The sequence below is a fragment of the Anopheles stephensi genome, chromosome 2 (genome assembly GCF_013141755.1).
Source record: "Anopheles stephensi strain Indian chromosome 2, UCI_ANSTEP_V1.0, whole genome shotgun sequence".
NCBI classification, from domain to species: domain Eukaryota; kingdom Metazoa; phylum Arthropoda; class Insecta; order Diptera; family Culicidae; genus Anopheles; species Anopheles stephensi.
Window position 1 is genome coordinate 57,451,959 of NC_050202.1, and position 17,377 is coordinate 57,469,335.

A 17,377-nucleotide genomic window follows, 5' to 3' on the forward strand; every position below is an offset into this window, starting at 1 on the left:
CCTAAAATGGATACCCAGCGTAAAATGACATTTCATGCGATAGTCGGGTGCCACCGCTTGTGACCGGTATGAGGATTAGGAGTTTTTTTTCCTCTATGGTTAACAACCTCACATACACGGGACAGGATTATTGCTTTCGATGGTTGCTTTCAATGGAACAGCTCCATTCATGGTAGCGCAGGGACTGGCTGCACAGTCGTCCGGTCGGGCACGTTGCTTAGGCACAGTGGCAATGCGTCCGGAGCCACTGTCGATCTAATGAGAGGTAACGGTTGACCTAATGAGATAGATGACTAGCGGACAGACTACCATAACAACCTAATCAGCTAACCGATTTAGCATTCGGGGCGTATTTTGGATCGAACCAGAGTGGCAATGCAAATTTGACTTATGCAAACCTTAGGCCCGACGATAGCGATACGGTATGGCCTTCCATCATAAATAAATTTAAAAAAAAAATAGCTAGAAGGTAGGACACTGCGTGCTACGAGTATGCTTTAGATACGAACCTTTATAGATAGTTTTGCCGTAGTTAGACCACGGCCATAGCGCAGTCACTTTCTTTCTGTCTGTTGGAAGCTTGTGAATCGTTTGGGCCGGCTACCAAACAATTCAAATCACCATCGAACGATACAACTGACAGCTGGAATGCAACGGAATCCTCGTTCGGTCCAAATCCAGACAAGGCTCATTCTATTTTCGAAAATCGACCATATCAGAAATATATCTGAAAAGTAGAGCAAATAAAAGAATCAATTAGCGTAAAGTCCAATAATCATCGAGAGTTTAACTTCAAACTCAGAGTCCAGTTTAAACTAGTTCCATTCGCTTGCCACTAGCTGAAGTTACCAACCGGAGGTGAAAAAAAAAACGACCGTGTTATTCTTTCCCTAATAGCTAGCTAGCTGCTAAAATGCACCCTCCCAGAATGTGTGTATTAGCTGGGGTAGATTTTTGCGCCCCCCGGGGCGCCCCCCCCCCCCCCCACCCTCCAAAGCTGGCGAAACTTTTGTGTAAACAGAACGCTTGAGTCAGCCACGTTCCCTGTTTCGATCGTCATTCCAGCGCCGCTGGTTAGACAAGACCAACAAACCAGACCAGAGGGTGAGAGTAAATTTTCGCAAAGTTTATTAAATTCGATCCTCCTGTTCCTGGGCGCCAGCCATCGTCACGGGCCATGACTGGTGGAAGGCACCTAACCAGTAACCCCTGCGTCGCGGATGCGATGTGGTCTTCCTTTTGTGGGGTGGGCCAGCGTAGAAGCAGTGGCCTAAAAACGAAACCCGTGTCGGTAATCTAAATATGCACGCTTAGCTCAACGCTTAACCATGGCACGTTCTCAAATTAAGGGGCCAAGATAAATGTTTAGATAAAGTCAGATTAGGTTACGCCCGGGACGATCGACGAGCCGGTAATGTGCAAATGTGTTGCCAGGTGGAGAAAGAAGTAGAGCTAGAAATATATTTGCCAGGCTGATTCCTCACGGCGCACAGTGTCTGGCACCAGATCAGAAGAACAAGCGTAGTGTAAGAAATTGCTTGCTCCATCAAGATTTACCCAGAATTGGCCAAGATCGAGAAGGCCCATCAAGATTTTTTTTCTGCAAAAAATCTGGAAATCTTTACAAAAAATTCTTCAGATCTTTAGGGACCACTTTTCAGAAACTACAGTGTTGGCGAGAGAGGAGTCTTCACTTCATTCCACACCGACGGTCAACTAATTGGCAAAGCACCTCAATTGCATTCTTGCGCCTCTCGATTGCAATAGCCCGTATGCCTTGTTTGTAGCAGTAGTTCTCCGTATAAGGTAACACATCCAATGCTGATCACTATCACAATATTTATTTTACTCTCTCCCACTCCAAAGGTCTCGGTGGGAAAATTGAAACTCGACTGAGGAACGGAAAAAAAGACTATATTCGCATCTGGTAGATAGCATCCACCGATAGTGTGTGACGAGACGGGGCCAACCTCCGTCTAAGGCTAGACTCTACGCTACAGTCTACTTTTAGACCGAACCGCTTGCCAACGAGCGGCTAGACACATTAAGGCACCGCTGTTCCGGGGTGCCACCGTTACCCACACACTCCGTCAACGGAATGTAGTTTGTTTTAGTTACTTTACTTCAACAGACACTTTTTTTTTCTTCGTTCGCGTCTTCTCATGTCCATGTTTAACGCACGCGGTGTGGTTTTTCTTTTAATGTTTTTCCGCATTTCCCACCGCCGTGGTGCAGACGCTCGCTCGGCCACTGACAGATGATGCTGACGCCATCAAGATTTAGACTTTCGCTTTCTGTGAGGTTTGGAGGACAAGTGTCGTATGCTCTCGACTGTGTTTTTTTTTGTACTTCTGCTACTGTCTATGGTGAAAGAAAGTCATCACCGGAACGGTAACGATGCCTATCGGAAGCAAGAACTGCTAGACATCGCGATTACGCTAGGGTGCAAAATCGCTAAACAATCCACTCGGCTGTTTGTACTGGTTGTGACGCTTCTTTGCTACCACTACTACGCTACACGATGATATCACTTAACCAGCGTCTGCAGCGAGACCACAATTCGAACGTTAGAGCTGCAACAAAATTGGCGCATAATAAAAAAAAATGGCCGAAACATTAACATTAGGAAACGCGCGGCACACCGCACGGTAGAGGTTATTGACAGGCCGCTTCCTCGACGTAACGCTGAAGCACTCCAATCCAAGTGGATGCCGCAGAAAACAGAAGTCAGAGCGCGGGCCACCTCAAGAGGGTTTGAAGCAAAATTTTCAAGGTTGGCTGTGAGGAGCGCTAAATTTAAACTACGTTCGCTTTCGATGAAGCACGCGCGTGCGGCGGGCGGGTCGATGCGCATTCGATGTGGGGGGGGGGGGGGGGGGGATTTGGAAGTAACCTAAGCGCGTAGTAAGTGTGTACGGAGATTGGAGCGTTAGTTACACCAGGCGAATGACGCAGGGTGTCCCAAAAATGGAAACGTTATTTATGGTAGGGTAAAGACTTTGAAGCCGGTCGATGCTCGGATGGGTGGTGCGTCCACTAGCCGGATACAATGGCGCCGATTATGTGGCACATTGACAAACGCTTAAAAGGACAGTTTGGTGGTTGTCAGGTGATCGTTCAATTTCGGATCACAGTTTACCTGTTCCGAATCGCACATATTGCCGTACCTAAGCGACGCGACACGATCAACCGTGCCGTGTTGCAATCGCAAACGGCTCGACTATGCATGTGACCGGAGCCTAACTATACTCCCACGAGTTGCCAGCCGGTGAAATATCGGAATCTATCGGGTTAACCGTCTAATCTTTAATGATCCAGTTTTGTCGCTAGTCGAGATTTTGCAATTTTGAGAATAATCCTGGCACCTGTAAACAACAGACCCAGCCGTGTCTCTTCTCTCTACTTCAAGAGAATAACAGACACGCTTCACCGGAATGCACTTTTCTCTATCTCTTAGCTGTTCCCGCAACTTCACTCCTCAAAACCCACGATCGGATGATCAACCTTGCGGTGGCATAGTGTTTCCATGAATAGCACACTTCAGCAAATATGTCCCATACGTCTAATATTTCCTACGCTGCTGGAACTGTAATTGGAAATCCATTGGGGACCTCCATATTTTCGCTGGAATTCAACCCATCAGCCATATGCACACTGAGGCACATTCCCGAGAGTAATCTGGCACGGCTCGGGGCCGAGTTGTAAGTCACTTCTAAGGAACGGAGTCACGCTGGATGTATTATATGTCCACCACTCCATTGTAGATGTCCGCCAATGGGCTGCTCTCACCATCGTACCGAAGAATCGTACCCCCAAACGCGTGTTTTATGTATCCCAAGAGCTCCAGGGAAACACTCCGAAGCAGAATCCGATATCACCTGACATTCGCCAAGCACATGTGCAACCACTGCAGGCTATCGCGTGAACGACTCACGCAAGAATTATGCAAGCGTCCTGCTGCTGACGAGTTCCACCAAATCCCGAAAGGGCCCCCGTTTTTGTGAACGGACCATGCCAACACTTCACACCCACGGGGTAAGAGAATTACGAAGTGCATAAATAATCTGGCGGTGGAGTTCATCGAAACGCACCACCACCTTCGGATTTTCACCTTCGCCAGTGAACAGCTGTCCAACAAATGAGTAAAAGAAAAAAGAGACGGCTACATCTCTTGAAGATATGCCGCTCCTAGCGGGACGTTGCCGATTCCGGACGGCATGGCACGATAAATTAGTTCTATCAGTTAGTTTATGGTGTTTATGAAAAGTTAATTCCGCCCGCTGTCCAGAATCCGGCCACGATGCGGTATTCCCTCGCGGGGACGATTGTGCGGCTGCATTCGCTTGTACCGGCGGCCGACCACGAAAATTGTGTGCGTGCGAACCGTTTCCCGGCAAACCTTGGATAACGCACAGCGACGGTCGCCGCTGGGTAAACGATTCGCGAACGTTATTTACGGTATCTTAGAATCATTCGTATGCCGGTGAGTCGTCCAACCAATCCCCATCCTCCAGAACTCCTACGATGTCCGGATGTCTAATCGGTGCTCCACTTTTAACACCGTGACTAAACTCGCGCGCACACGTTTCTCACATTGACATTTGTTGCACACCGCAGGGGGAATTGAGTCACATTCTCGCGGAAAGGTGCACGGCGTTAGTTCTGGAAAGCCGGCTAACCGGATTCACAGCTGAGCAAAAAAAAAAACGATTGGTCCAAATGCAGTGGTAGAATGCTTGGTAAATTATTTCCGTCCAATATCTGAACTATCAAAATGGCAAAAGGAAATGCTCGATTAGGAGCCGTTAAGTTCCTGAGCTGATTGGGAGGCACTTTCATGCGCGTTCTCCTCAAATTCCCGGGAGCTAAAATAAATTTGAGCAAAAAAAAATGCAAAACAAAAGACTATCAGCATGAGAATTGGCCCTGATGCAGATTGGGCTCCCCGATACAGCGCATATCACCGCACGCCTTAGGGAGGCTTTCAGAAGTATTTGCTCGATCGATGATAATCGGCAATAAATTTGAAGATTGGTTTATTTTGCTTTGTTTTTTTTCTAATTCGACCGACAGCGGCTTACGCTTGCCCGGTGTATTTGGAACGAGGGAAAGAAATGATCACATCCCGCGTTGACGGTGAATGAGCATGAAGAACAGTAAAAGAAGGATTTGGAAACAATCCAAAAAACCTGATGTGACGTTAGTTTGGACAACGGACGGCAGTTCATAGATACCCCCGAATTCGCAACGATCGCGGGAAGGTTTGGCAAATGTGTCTATCCGCAAATTTATCGGTTCCACCCGCAGACGCAGAATGACGCCCACCACCGCCCTCAAAGTTTCGGTTCCCAGCGCTCGCCTTTTTTGCGAAATGGTGTGAGTAAAGTGAAGGAAGTCAAGTGGCAGAATTAGCATAGGAAGTTGGAGAAAACTAAAGAACGCCTAATTAGCAGCTCGGGCAGGCAGGGTCGGGACGAGGCGTTGGGCCGTCTGTTAATCGTTTCATCGTTTCGGCCATTCATTTCGCACTACAAGCAGGAAGTCTCGCCGTTACCAATTTGACCAACCGGGAGGGAAAAAGTGCAAATAGAGAGAGAGAGAGAAAGAGAGAGAGAGAGCGCACGAAAAGAATAATTTCATAATAATTGTTTTAAAGCGTAAGAAATTAGCCCAAAATTGCTGATAAACGTTTTAGGCACTCTTCAATAACAATCGGAGATTTCTACGTAAACAAAACATGCCGAGTAATAACATTAATATCTGAGGACCATTCGCCAATCTCACTGCACCAGAAAATCTATCTCTACTTCCCTTTTGACTTACAGAAACGAGCAATGCAGCTTGGTAATATCTTTGAAGAGTATATGCTCAGCACTGCAGCTAGCCGTTGAGCAAAAACCCTATGAAATAATTCACATTGATGGCAAACTGCCTTCACCATACATTTGATACGATATCTCGAAGACAGGTCAATAAAGAGGTATCGTGACGATAAAACGTAACGAAAGCTGAAGGCTGTCATGTGTCTAGCACGTCCCAGACCATAGACGGAATTGGATACTGCCTTACTGGTGCGAAAGAATATCCACGGCAAGGTTAAGCCTGAATCAGCTTTAGATGGGCTAGTAGGCTAGTGGACTTCAAAATCTTCATCGTTGCAATCTGTCATCTATACGTTCCACTGTGGGAGCTGGTATATAATTGACATTTTTCGTAAATCTTGTTGACAGTTTAAATGTACCCGTACCGTGAGACAGGGGAAAAGAGGGAAAATACAGACGGTCGTACGATGACGGTCGAAGATGAAATGAATCGATAGTGCCTGACTGCTAACGTTGCTGTCATTTTTGGTCGCATCGAGACGTTGAAACTCACCACACAATCGAACCAGTGGGAACCATACTGCAATGACTACTGCTCACCTCGAGCAGCACTCGGTAGCATCGTCCTATACGGTTAATCTTTAAAAAGCAAATGAAAATCTACACCGTTCAAGCTCCTCTCTTGACGTACCGAATTCCGAAAGCGACCGCGACGGGATTAATTCCTGAAATATTTTTCCTCCTCCGAATCGTTAACCGCAGTGTAATCGAGCTCTTGGCATGCACCCTAGGACACAGCTTAACAGCCATTGACAGTATGGTTTAATGTCCGCTTAATGACACCCCTTAACGGGTGCGAAAACAATGCGAATGTTTGGAATGCTTTTGAGATATCGCAACAGTGTGTATTTTTTAATGAAGATTCCTCTTGTGTGCCCGAATCGCGACACTAGGCTCCTCGAAACGCGTTCTGTGGAATGTCCTCTACCGTTCGCAGTCATTGGAAAAGGGTCTCCCCAAAATACCAATAAATCCTGTTGTTTTCCCTCATTCTTTCCCACATATTTTATGCAACATTCTGCAAACGGGTATAAAACTGGTGCATAAATTAAGGATGAAGCATTAGCATTTTAAAGGGTATTTAAATAGTTTAGAACTGCAGCACAGCGGGTGAAGCTTTTAGCTTATCAATGTTGTTTGTATGAAAAGTGATAAGCAAAGTGGTTGCATGAGTAATACCAGGAGGACAAAAGCGAAATAAAGATTCGATGAGGGAGGCTGAGACCTTAAAAAAACATTATAGAATAATTAATAGCTCATCATTTGATAGCATAATCCGTCAGCTAACTTCCGTCTGTATGATAATTTGCCACGAGGAATCGTACAGTGCCGCGCCATTTGTCAAGCTCGCGTCTGCGTTGACAGATTATAAGATTCGTTAGCTTCGCTACAAAATCATTAACAAAAGGCCAAATAAGCTAGCAAATCATTCTTGCCTGCGCATTAATCAAAAAGCCACCCGTTAGCTTCCTTTTCCCTTCTCAAAATTGTGACACTACTTGGACAAAAGTTTTCCTAACATTGTTAACCGACCAAAAACCGTACCGTGTCAAGCGAGACTCAGACACGAAAACACATTTCGCAACATTGCATTACTGATGATAAAACAATGCGTAGCGATCGTGCTGTCCCCCAAAAGTCGGCAATCGGTTGATGATCATGTTCAAGCTTCAACAGTTTCGATAATTTCTGCCGACCGATTCATCGACACGATAAATTAAGTTATGTCCTTTTGGTCTGGTTGTCACCGCCGCTGCCACCTTCGCAAAGGTGGGAGTGAGAGACAGAGAGCGCGCGCAAAAAACACACAAACCAACCTCAGGTTTACACCAAGACACAACCGTCCAGACGCACCAACCTCGACCAGACCGCTGTCGGCGTAAAGATTACGATTATTACTCATCCGGATGTCTCCAGGGGAGCGCAGGGACACCGGGACACCCAAACAGGCCGAAACGCACCATCCGGTAGTGCGTCCAACATCTATATTAATATTTTCTCATCAAGTCAAAGCTTCTTCGGGTTGTGCGATGTGTCCGACGTCTCGGGAGACACGAGAAGAAGCGACATTGAAAAAAAAAAAACCAGACACACACACGCAACCTGAAACGACGCACAACGCCAGGAGATACGGTGACGGTTTGGGGAGTTTGAACAGGAAAGACATTGAGTGGAAACAACTGTTTTCAAGGATTTCGCTTTCGGATGAGGGGGTTTCAACACTTTGTTGCACATGTTCTGTGTTTTAGCCGGGGAGCAAAGAAAAACAGACAATCCATTCGGTTTCGCTTGCACATCTGCATTTCCGTCGCGAACGTCAGGTTGGAATGTATAGATGTCAGAAAATGTCTAGTGCAGGATGACCCACGCCGTGCATGACTTACAGTATCATTTGAAGCTGTCTTCATAACACTCTTGGGAAATTCCTTCCCATGTAGGACTAGTGTTATGGAGCTTGGTTAATATCCCTAAGATACACCAACTTCCTACTTCAAGTACATCCTTCAGCAGACACTCTCACCATGGGAAGCATCAGCGGACAATGAGGATATTTATTGGTATTACATTCTCATCACATGACAACCGGGTTGAAGTGGCCGCAGAGTTATGTCGATTAAGTGAGATTCTACCATCTGCATCTCACTGTACCATCCATTTCCCGCACATGGGGTCACTTATTTATAGCTACTTTCCAAGATCACAGCAAGATTCATCCTTTTACCCGCCGGCTGTTACATCCACGCACCGATATGTTTATGTCTTTCAAGACAATTCGATGGGTTTTTATTTAATGGATTGAGACATTCCGGTGATCCATGGGACATCTTCCTTTCCCCAATAAAAAAAAAAGTTTAATCCACGCTTTTTATCTCATTCCCGACAAGGAACTCTCAAAACGAAGTCGTAAAAACCAGGACAATGCATTAAGGATCTCGCGGATCCGGTGCACTGCGAGGTGCTGATTTGTTTGATGATATTTTACACCGAAAGGCCAACGGTCCCACCACTGCGGTTCAACGAAACAACAACAAAGTGGTACCCGGGAATTACGATCCGAAAAACAACAATGGGATGATAATCAATAATCGTGAGTTATTGTTCTCGGACCCTCAGCTAAAAGAGGAGGATTGTATATTGCTTAACACACACGCACCACGCGTCCAACGAAAAGAAAGAACGTAATTTGTTGGGGGCGCAAAGTTTAAAGGAAACAGATGAAATTTTCACAATTTATTTGAATACTAAATCAATAACACCATGCGAAAAGGGCAAAGGGTGATTTGGATTTAATTTAGCAGAGTGGAGCTAAACCGTAACGTCGTAGGTTTTCAATGCTCAATTTATCATTTTTATTATACAAAAGAGGCAAAAGGCTCGCTGAAGACTATTTGCATGAGCGGGGGGGATCTAGCTTCTCCAACTTCCATTAACACCATTTTATGGATTTATTGAAAGCAATAAAATAAGTCGCCGACATATTTAAGGACATTCGACTGCCATCATCAATTTTGCCTGAGACGCGATTAAATGCATTTCTCACCCAGCTCATCTGTGACTGCAAGGACCTCACACATTTCAAGAAATCTTTAAAGGAGAACAAAAGACATCACCTAGCCGTCAATGACATAGGCGACATTGGGGATTCATCGCTTTCGTCGCTTAGTCGATAGTGCAAGGACACGCAGCTTCTTTTCATACTTAGTACAAGGCTTCCTCTTTGGTCCTTAAGTGCGATTATTCACAGTACTTTACGCCCCGACGCGATGAGTTATTACATCCAGCCGCATCTGGCTGCACATTTTGTCACAGCTTCACAGACATTACGCAACGGTGCAACATGATGCCACCGTGCAAGTGCCTGAGCGGCGCGCCGACTCTAGGGAACAGGAAAAAATATGACACCGGGTGGCGAACCCACCCGTGTTCCAATTTGGCCTTGGTGGCGATTTATAGTTTCTCTTCCACTCCCCGCCCCCTTATTCAATGGGAACAGCCCGAAAACAAAAGTAACACATGTAATCGTTTTCTTTTTTTTCTGATCGAAAGTGAAAAGACAAGATGCTTAAAACCATTGCTTCATTGCCGGCGCACCAATAGCGCAAGAAAGTGCGCAGACCTGGGCGGCGAAAAGTGCATTAATCAAGGGATCGGCACTCGCTGATCGGTTTTCTACACCTCGCCGCATGATTCGCACTCGAAGGTGAAATGGAAATCAGTCCCAACGCAGGGACAGCAGCAGCCAAACGAAATCACAATCAAACGGACGCCCGCGCTGGTGGCCGGGAATGGGAAAGCCGGTTTCCCATTAATCATTCCCGTCGGCACGTTCGCGCTACACATTATGCAATTGTTCTCGTTCTTGAAATGAACAACTGTTTTGCAAGATGAGGGATGAATGTAAACTAGGTCTTTTGTGGTGAGATGTTATCAGACCTTCAACTACCAGAGCTCTTCTTCCTTGGAGCTATAACCTCTGGAGGTCTAGGACAGGCATCATCAAGACTTCCTAAGTACATTAAATTTTTTGAAAAATTAATATTTTTGAGAACTCTCCATACACATGTTTGTGAGAGAAAAAACGGCATTAAACGTCGCAAAACCATCACCAACCAGTAAAACAAGTAGTTCAAACCCACGACGATCTTTAGACGGCACTGCACGTCTCCAAAAGTGACCGGAGAAAACATAATTCATGTGCATATTTACACGTCCCATATCCACCCGTACCGCCCATTCCTCCTCCGGATCTCCGGCATGATGAAAGATGGCGTAATACTTGGTAACAACACATTTGTGTGGCCCCTTTTTATCCGAGCGGGCGCGTTGGTTCCAGTTTCCAGTGGCCGTTCCAACGCAACATGCGTGTAAATTGCTTACAGCTGAATGTCACCGAATCGCGCCAAAACCACAGGACGACCCGTACCCTGAACCCCGCACCCCATAAGCACAATTGCTTACGATAGTGATAGATTGGCAGAAGAAAAACCTCCCAAAAAAAAAAAAACAACAGTTGACCTTCGGAAAGTGATGCCTTGCCAATCCGCGTCCCGCACAACGAAAGGAAAGTCATTAACGAGGAATCAGGATTTCGGAAAGTGTTATAAATTGTGTCCTGTCATCGGACCGTGTGGTGGAGGATGGATCGCCCCCCTCCCGTTGAAGTAAACCAATTGCAGTGAAATCCATCAACACAAAATGTCACTTTCAATGTAGTGAAACTCCATTTTCGCTGGAGGATGGGAAGACACGGGGAGAAGCACATGGTGGTGATGAAGTGATCAACATTTGTTTTGCCCTATCACAACCGATCATCAATCTGTCGATTCGTCCCCCAAAAAGGGTTGTGAGCCAGCCGAGTCATTACCTACCGGACGACGAGTGCTTTTAAGTAAACATCACTTTAACGGCTCGATGAAACCAGGCGACCAGAAGAATTGAAATGCCCAGTGCCAAGAGTGTTCGTGGAGGGCAACAGGATACCTGCGCGAATGGAGTCCTATAGCTTTTACCTTCGTAATCGAGGTGTCTGGCAGGCAGGGACAGAGGTTGATGTAAAGTTTGATGGACACATGTCGATACATGCGGCGAGATGTCGATCTGCAGGCGGAATAATGAAATGCACACGGCTCACAGCGAACGGGATTCGCGAAAAAGGGGGGCAGAGGGAACTATGTATTGTTTTGTCAATATTTATGTCATGATCGATTCTTGGTAATACCAGCTGCCAAGACTGCAGCTACAGTATGATGGCGATGACAAATCGGTTCAAAAATGGATGAAAACAAAAGTTGCAAATCAGGTCGCGCGGACAAAAGCCGTTGAGGTCGCTGCAGAATTTGTGGGTCACTCGTGTAATGGAGAGGAACAAAGCCTTTGATACGTGCATACAGACTAGCAATTTTTATGTCTCGATTCCGTCGAATCAATGCCAAGACAAGACAGTGTTATTTCCAACAACCACAATATTTTGGTTAAAGATGCTGTTTATCGTCGTGTAAAATTAAAAAAAAGGCGAAACAAAAACGACTTTTAAGTGCCATTTTTGGAGAACAAAAATAATTGGAGCGTTGTGTTACGAACGTCCTGTAATTGTAGCTGTCATATGGTAATAACAAAATGGAGACGCATGATGTCTCACGGCAAGGCGTTCGACATCACCACAGAAACCATTTGAAGAAAGTACAAGGATACGGTTGAATAATAAAAACCTTCACACAATACATTCTCCTGGACACTCCTGTAGGTTTACCCATAAGCAAAATACAACCCTAAAGAGTCGTCGACGTCCGAAGAACAAAAGACATCGATCCGTACGAAAGCAAAATATTTATTCAGCTGCCAGATCGCTGCAAGATGTTGATCCGCGGGCTAGCATAATGGCTGGCTGATGAAAATGACGATGACTAATTGAGCATCCGAACATGGATCTTCCACAAATGCGGGAAGCATCGTTAGCTGGCGAATGTCAACCCAACGTTGGGTGGGCCCGATTAAATAGGATTTGTCGCTGCCAGTGGCACACGCATGTTTTCAATTACGTCGTCCGGCGTTGAGTCCAGTGATGTTGCTTGACATTTATGGAGTCTCATTTACTCCCCATACCCAAAGTCCGAATGAGGTCAGTACGGTTTGGGTGCATGAATTCGGTTTGATTTTATGTGATAGCGCAGCACAGCTGTCCAGATTATGGAGAACATCTGTGAACATGGGAAGACGGCATACACGCCGAAACATACTTCCGAAATGGGTCGAACGTGATCTCATGGAACGTTTCGGAAGCGCGCTAGCACGTTGTAACGTTACGCATTAGAAACGGTTTGATTGCTTAGTTTGCCTGGGGCGGTTTTATGAGCATCTGGTTTTGCAACATTCGTACAAGCATAGTATCGTAAATTGAAAGTTAATTAACTTGTCATATTTATTCAAATATGTGTTGCAAGAACCAGGATTCAATGAAGTACAATATCCAGAATTCTTGATTCGAAAATCAATTGGCAGGTTCTTCAGAAATTCTAGGCTCAGGATCAGACTGTGAAGTTCAAACAATCTCCAGAGGTTTCAAACTGTCAAAGCAAACAAATTCAGAAACATTTGCACTTGTCGTTCACTCGCAACAGAAGGCCCTTCGGACACGGAGACTCGGGTAAACATTGGGAAACCCACCCCGAACAACGAACCTGTACCGGGCAGACTAAGAAACAAGCAATAAAAGGATTGCTACTGCTTCTGTTTGACTTATTATTCATCGGTGATCGATCTTCCGTACCAACCGTGACAACGGGAACAAGAGACCTGTAGGCTCATGGGAAACACATACACTCCTTTCATCGATCGCACAAAGAAGGAAAGATGCAACAGAGGCTATCGCCAATTTGTTCCCCACATGGTGCGCTAGTTAAGGTTACAAGTCTTGCACTGGATCAGTAGTCCAGAGCGTTCCGATACCCCACGATCGGGCAAACGTACCGAGGGGGTAAGTCTACGGCCAATTTCAAGGATTTGTGACCGTCACTGACATGTGTTGTTGCTTGCACTGTATGACACCATTCATTCGCACATGTTCCATCGGTCCCATGCTCTCCACAGCGAGGATCGTGAGGACGCTCGACATGCTAAATCTTTGTTGAAAGGATTCTAAAAACGATGAATAAACAAAGCTAGATAAAAAAAAGGAAAATGAAAGTGATATTTTTGCTTGATTTCAAAAATCAACACGAGCTTGCTTTCGTATGCGAATGTTCGCGCAGAATGAGCCGACCTTGGTTTATACAGGTCAATGCTATTAGCGCATCTGTTCTTGCTGTAGTGATGGACAACCGAGAGGCGCACAAGACTGATAGTACATCACAGCGAGCAGCCGGGCGATAAGAGACGATTTCAAAGCCGAGGTTGCCATTTTACGATCACAACATCCATTCACTGATTTCTTCCGATGCATCCACAAGAACTTCTTCCCCACCTCAGAACTCGCATTAACAGTATGCCGATCGAAACAATGAATCAGAGGTGTGTCAAGATGCCAAGGCAAAAGCAAAAAAAAAAAACAGACACAATTCTAGATGGTTAAAAGATGAGTAGGTAGAACAATTCCCAGTCGCTCGCCGTTTTTTATGTGCTTGCTTGTCTTAAACCGAGGATTCGAATTCGGCACAGTACTGTCGGCCAAGAAGGTGGCTGCATTGTTCCATCAGTCAAAAGCATCTTGGATGTCCTTTGTCTTCCACTTTGTCAGTGGCTAACCTTATGCCGGCATTCTCTGCCGAGTTTATAGGTTCTGTTTCGCAGAGCTCCATTCACTGCACATTAATCATATTTCATAGCCAGTGTCGGGATGGCGTTCCGTTTCATTCAACACAATTCATAAAGGGTTGTTGTTGCATATTGGTGGTCGATTTTTGTTTGTTTGTACAGGGTGTGCAAGCATAATTTGAAAGTTAGAATTGGGATAAGTAGGTTGCCACACTCTTTATTCGAATCGTTGGAAACAGTGGCTATCCACCGATAGCGACTGCGATCCGGAAAACGGAAAACGAACCGGAACATGCAACAAGCTCTGGCCACTGTCTTGCTAGGAAAGGCCGTAAAAACTGATATTATTCTAGTGTCTAATTCCACTTTGGTGTTACTGGATGGTCTATTGGAATCTCTCCTGGGGAGTTTGGAGGCATTTTCCGGAAAAATCGACAGGAATGCTCCGATTGAACGTCCTCCGATCATCTGCTGGGTGTCCTTCTTTCTTCTAAACCCCTGCCGCAGTTTTCCATCTCACTTCGCTTGAATTTCACGATGTTCAACACTGCACAACCTTCATGATGTGCCAACTCGGTTGTCCAGCGCGAATCATCATAATACAAGTAATGCATTTTTCTCTTTTTTACACTCGACATTTTTATCACTCACGTTGTTAGCTTTCGAATGAGCTATTGCTTGTTTCGATGTGTTAAGTAAACTACGAGTAATAAAAAGCAGAACTGTCAAATTCAGCTAGAACACCCTGTATGTGCGGTATGGAGCATCGGGAGTCGGGATCGATACGTTAAGCTTGAGAAACGATTTAGCTAATGTGTACCTTTAAAAGTGATTGTTTCCAATGTGAAGATCCTCACCGAATTTAGAACTTTAGAACATTGGCCTTGTATATGAAATATAGTTTTGAAAACATTCCCTTTGCGATTATTGCGTATACTGAAACTAAAGACAGACAGACCACCGTCTGACAAATGCACTTTGATGCAACTTGGGCAAACCTCGCACGTAACTCCAATCGGGCAAAGAAATAAAACCAATTCACGAAAATGAGCATCCAGTACCATTATATGTAAATATTCCGACTTGTGTCTTTTTCTTTTCCTTTCGCACGATTGGCGGCTTCCTTTTAGGAACAAACCCTAACAACGTTCAGCAACAGTCATCCCTTATGGTCGAGCATTATCAAAACGACCCGTAAGCATATGTTTCCAGCGAACGTCGCACAGCCCCGTCTGTCGGCACGGTATCAAAAAGAATGATAAGCTTATTTGATTCGAACGTGCAAACTTTATGTCTGGCACGGCATCTCGCGATCAGCCGATTGGTCTGCACAAAGCCGTGCCCAATAATGTTCGATCGTTCACGCGCCGTTCGCTCGCTCAGCCGAAAAGGTCAGAGAAAATGAAACGAAATGCATAAAATAACGGATCATCGAAAAGCCGGTCGCATGGCCACGGGCAGACACCCTCCGACACCTACTCGATCGGGTGGTGAGCGCACACGCGGATCGGCTTCCGCGATCGCGTCACTCGAGCCGGACGACGAAAACTGTCATGGTCAATGCCAAACGGTGCCGGGTCTTCCAAGCGAGTTAGGGTCTGTTTTTTTTTCGGTTTTCTATGTGTTGTTTTGATCTGTGTCTTTCTTTGCCTTTTTTTATGCGACACTCGAGTGGTTAAAGCATTTCGTCGTTCGATCACCAGGTGTGTAACGGTGTAAGTGATTGCTCCCGGTCCAGCTGCCGCCGAGAGTCTGCCGAAGAAACAACCAACACACGCATGTAACATTTGGGCAGTGGCAAAACCGTGGCGCGTTAAGTCACCAGCTTAATAATGATCGCACGAGCGCACAACAGCATGCGCAATGGAGGCGCAATCGCATGTGTGTCGATCGCAGGCATAGCATCACGTTTTTGGCAATTTGAATAGCAAACACCGAACTGGCCGAACTGATCAAGAACCGGGTCGAGACGAGACGAGGTACCACGGCTGTTTCTTGTTTCTAAAACGCTTTAGGCAGGGACAGAGCGCAGAATATGGTTGCTGGACATTTTGCCAGTCCTGCTCTCATTGAACTAAGTCCGCACACTAAGATTTAGAGCGTAACATATTGGCAAAATTTTTGTGCTCGACAAACTAGGTCACACGGTACGATTAAAAATAGTTATTTTAAAAGCAGTGTCTGCAGTACGGCGGAACCAAAAAAAATCAATACAAACTCCAACTTTTTTCAGCTTTCTCTGTATAAACAAACCAAACATTAGAAAAGCGCCGTGCGCGGGTAATGATCATATGGTAATGGTAAAATTAAATTATATCACTCTCATTCGTTCCGGCTTCATTCCGGTTCCTTCGCCAGCGTTTAACACCTTCCTTCTGCTGCCACTGTTGGTCTGTCTGTTTCGGGTCAAGCAACTCACAGCTTCCAGCACGAATCTGTTTTTAGCCTGCGACGCCCTGGCTGGCTCTGTTGGTATACGATTTATTTTTGGCAAACCGAATCGAGGAGGGTAGCTTGTGCAATTTGATGACCCACCGACGCGTTAGAAAGATTTTGGGGCCGTCAACGCGCGGAAGAAAATGAAGAAAAACATGGGAAAATCTTTTTTTTTTTTGCCACAGAAGAGACTTCCGCCTTGCGCCTATGACGCATTGTTTGTGTAGCCTCGTTTTGGACCGTCCCGTGCTAGACGATTATTGATTGTGCAGGCGGCGATGGATGGATAAGAAAATAAAAAAGCGAATAATTGGCAAGGAAAACGAACATTTAAAAGCTCACATTTTATGGTAATGCATGCAAAACGTTCGACCGGCCGTTCGGTAGAAGACTGCGAGAAAACCGAGGGAAGTGAAAATTGTACAGTTGCTCCGAGATTTTTGCTTTCCTTTTCGTCTATTTTTACTACCCATTAGAGAAGGTTGCTACGCTCGCTGTGCAAAAGCCGGAAGTACGTATCAAATTGTTGTGGAATGGACCCGTACAAGCGCTGTTGGTGGCGGCGTCAGGCTTATCAGGACAAGAGATGATCGCCAGGACAGGATGATCGCTGACGGTACGGATGTGCGTATGTGCACCGGTTTAGAGGCGTGGAACCCCTAATCATTGCCTTTAAAAATAGCCAACATCATACCCATTGCCATTGGGACGCCGGCTAACCTTACGGCAACGGCAACGCGACCATCATGATAATTAATTTCAAACACATCATCATCATTACGGGTCACAAAACACAAACAAAATCTTCG

The 17,377-nt window shown here is 45.6% G+C and overlaps 1 protein-coding gene across 15 annotated transcripts in view; it reads right to left on the bottom strand.

Moving 5' to 3' along the window:
* LOC118504785 (A disintegrin and metalloproteinase with thrombospondin motifs 9) overlaps positions 1 to 17,377 on the bottom strand; it is a 138,741-nt gene that overhangs the window by 105,452 nt on the left and 15,912 nt on the right. For 13 of the 15 annotated variants that reach the window (XM_036039737.1, XM_036039740.1, XM_036039747.1 and 10 more), the window contains one exon: positions 510 to 727. The exons of the other annotated variants lie outside the window; for them this stretch is intronic. The gene's annotated coding sequence lies outside the window, so the exon portion shown is untranslated. The remainder of the gene's footprint in view (positions 1 to 509; positions 728 to 17,377) is intronic. 15 annotated transcript variants of the gene reach the window in all.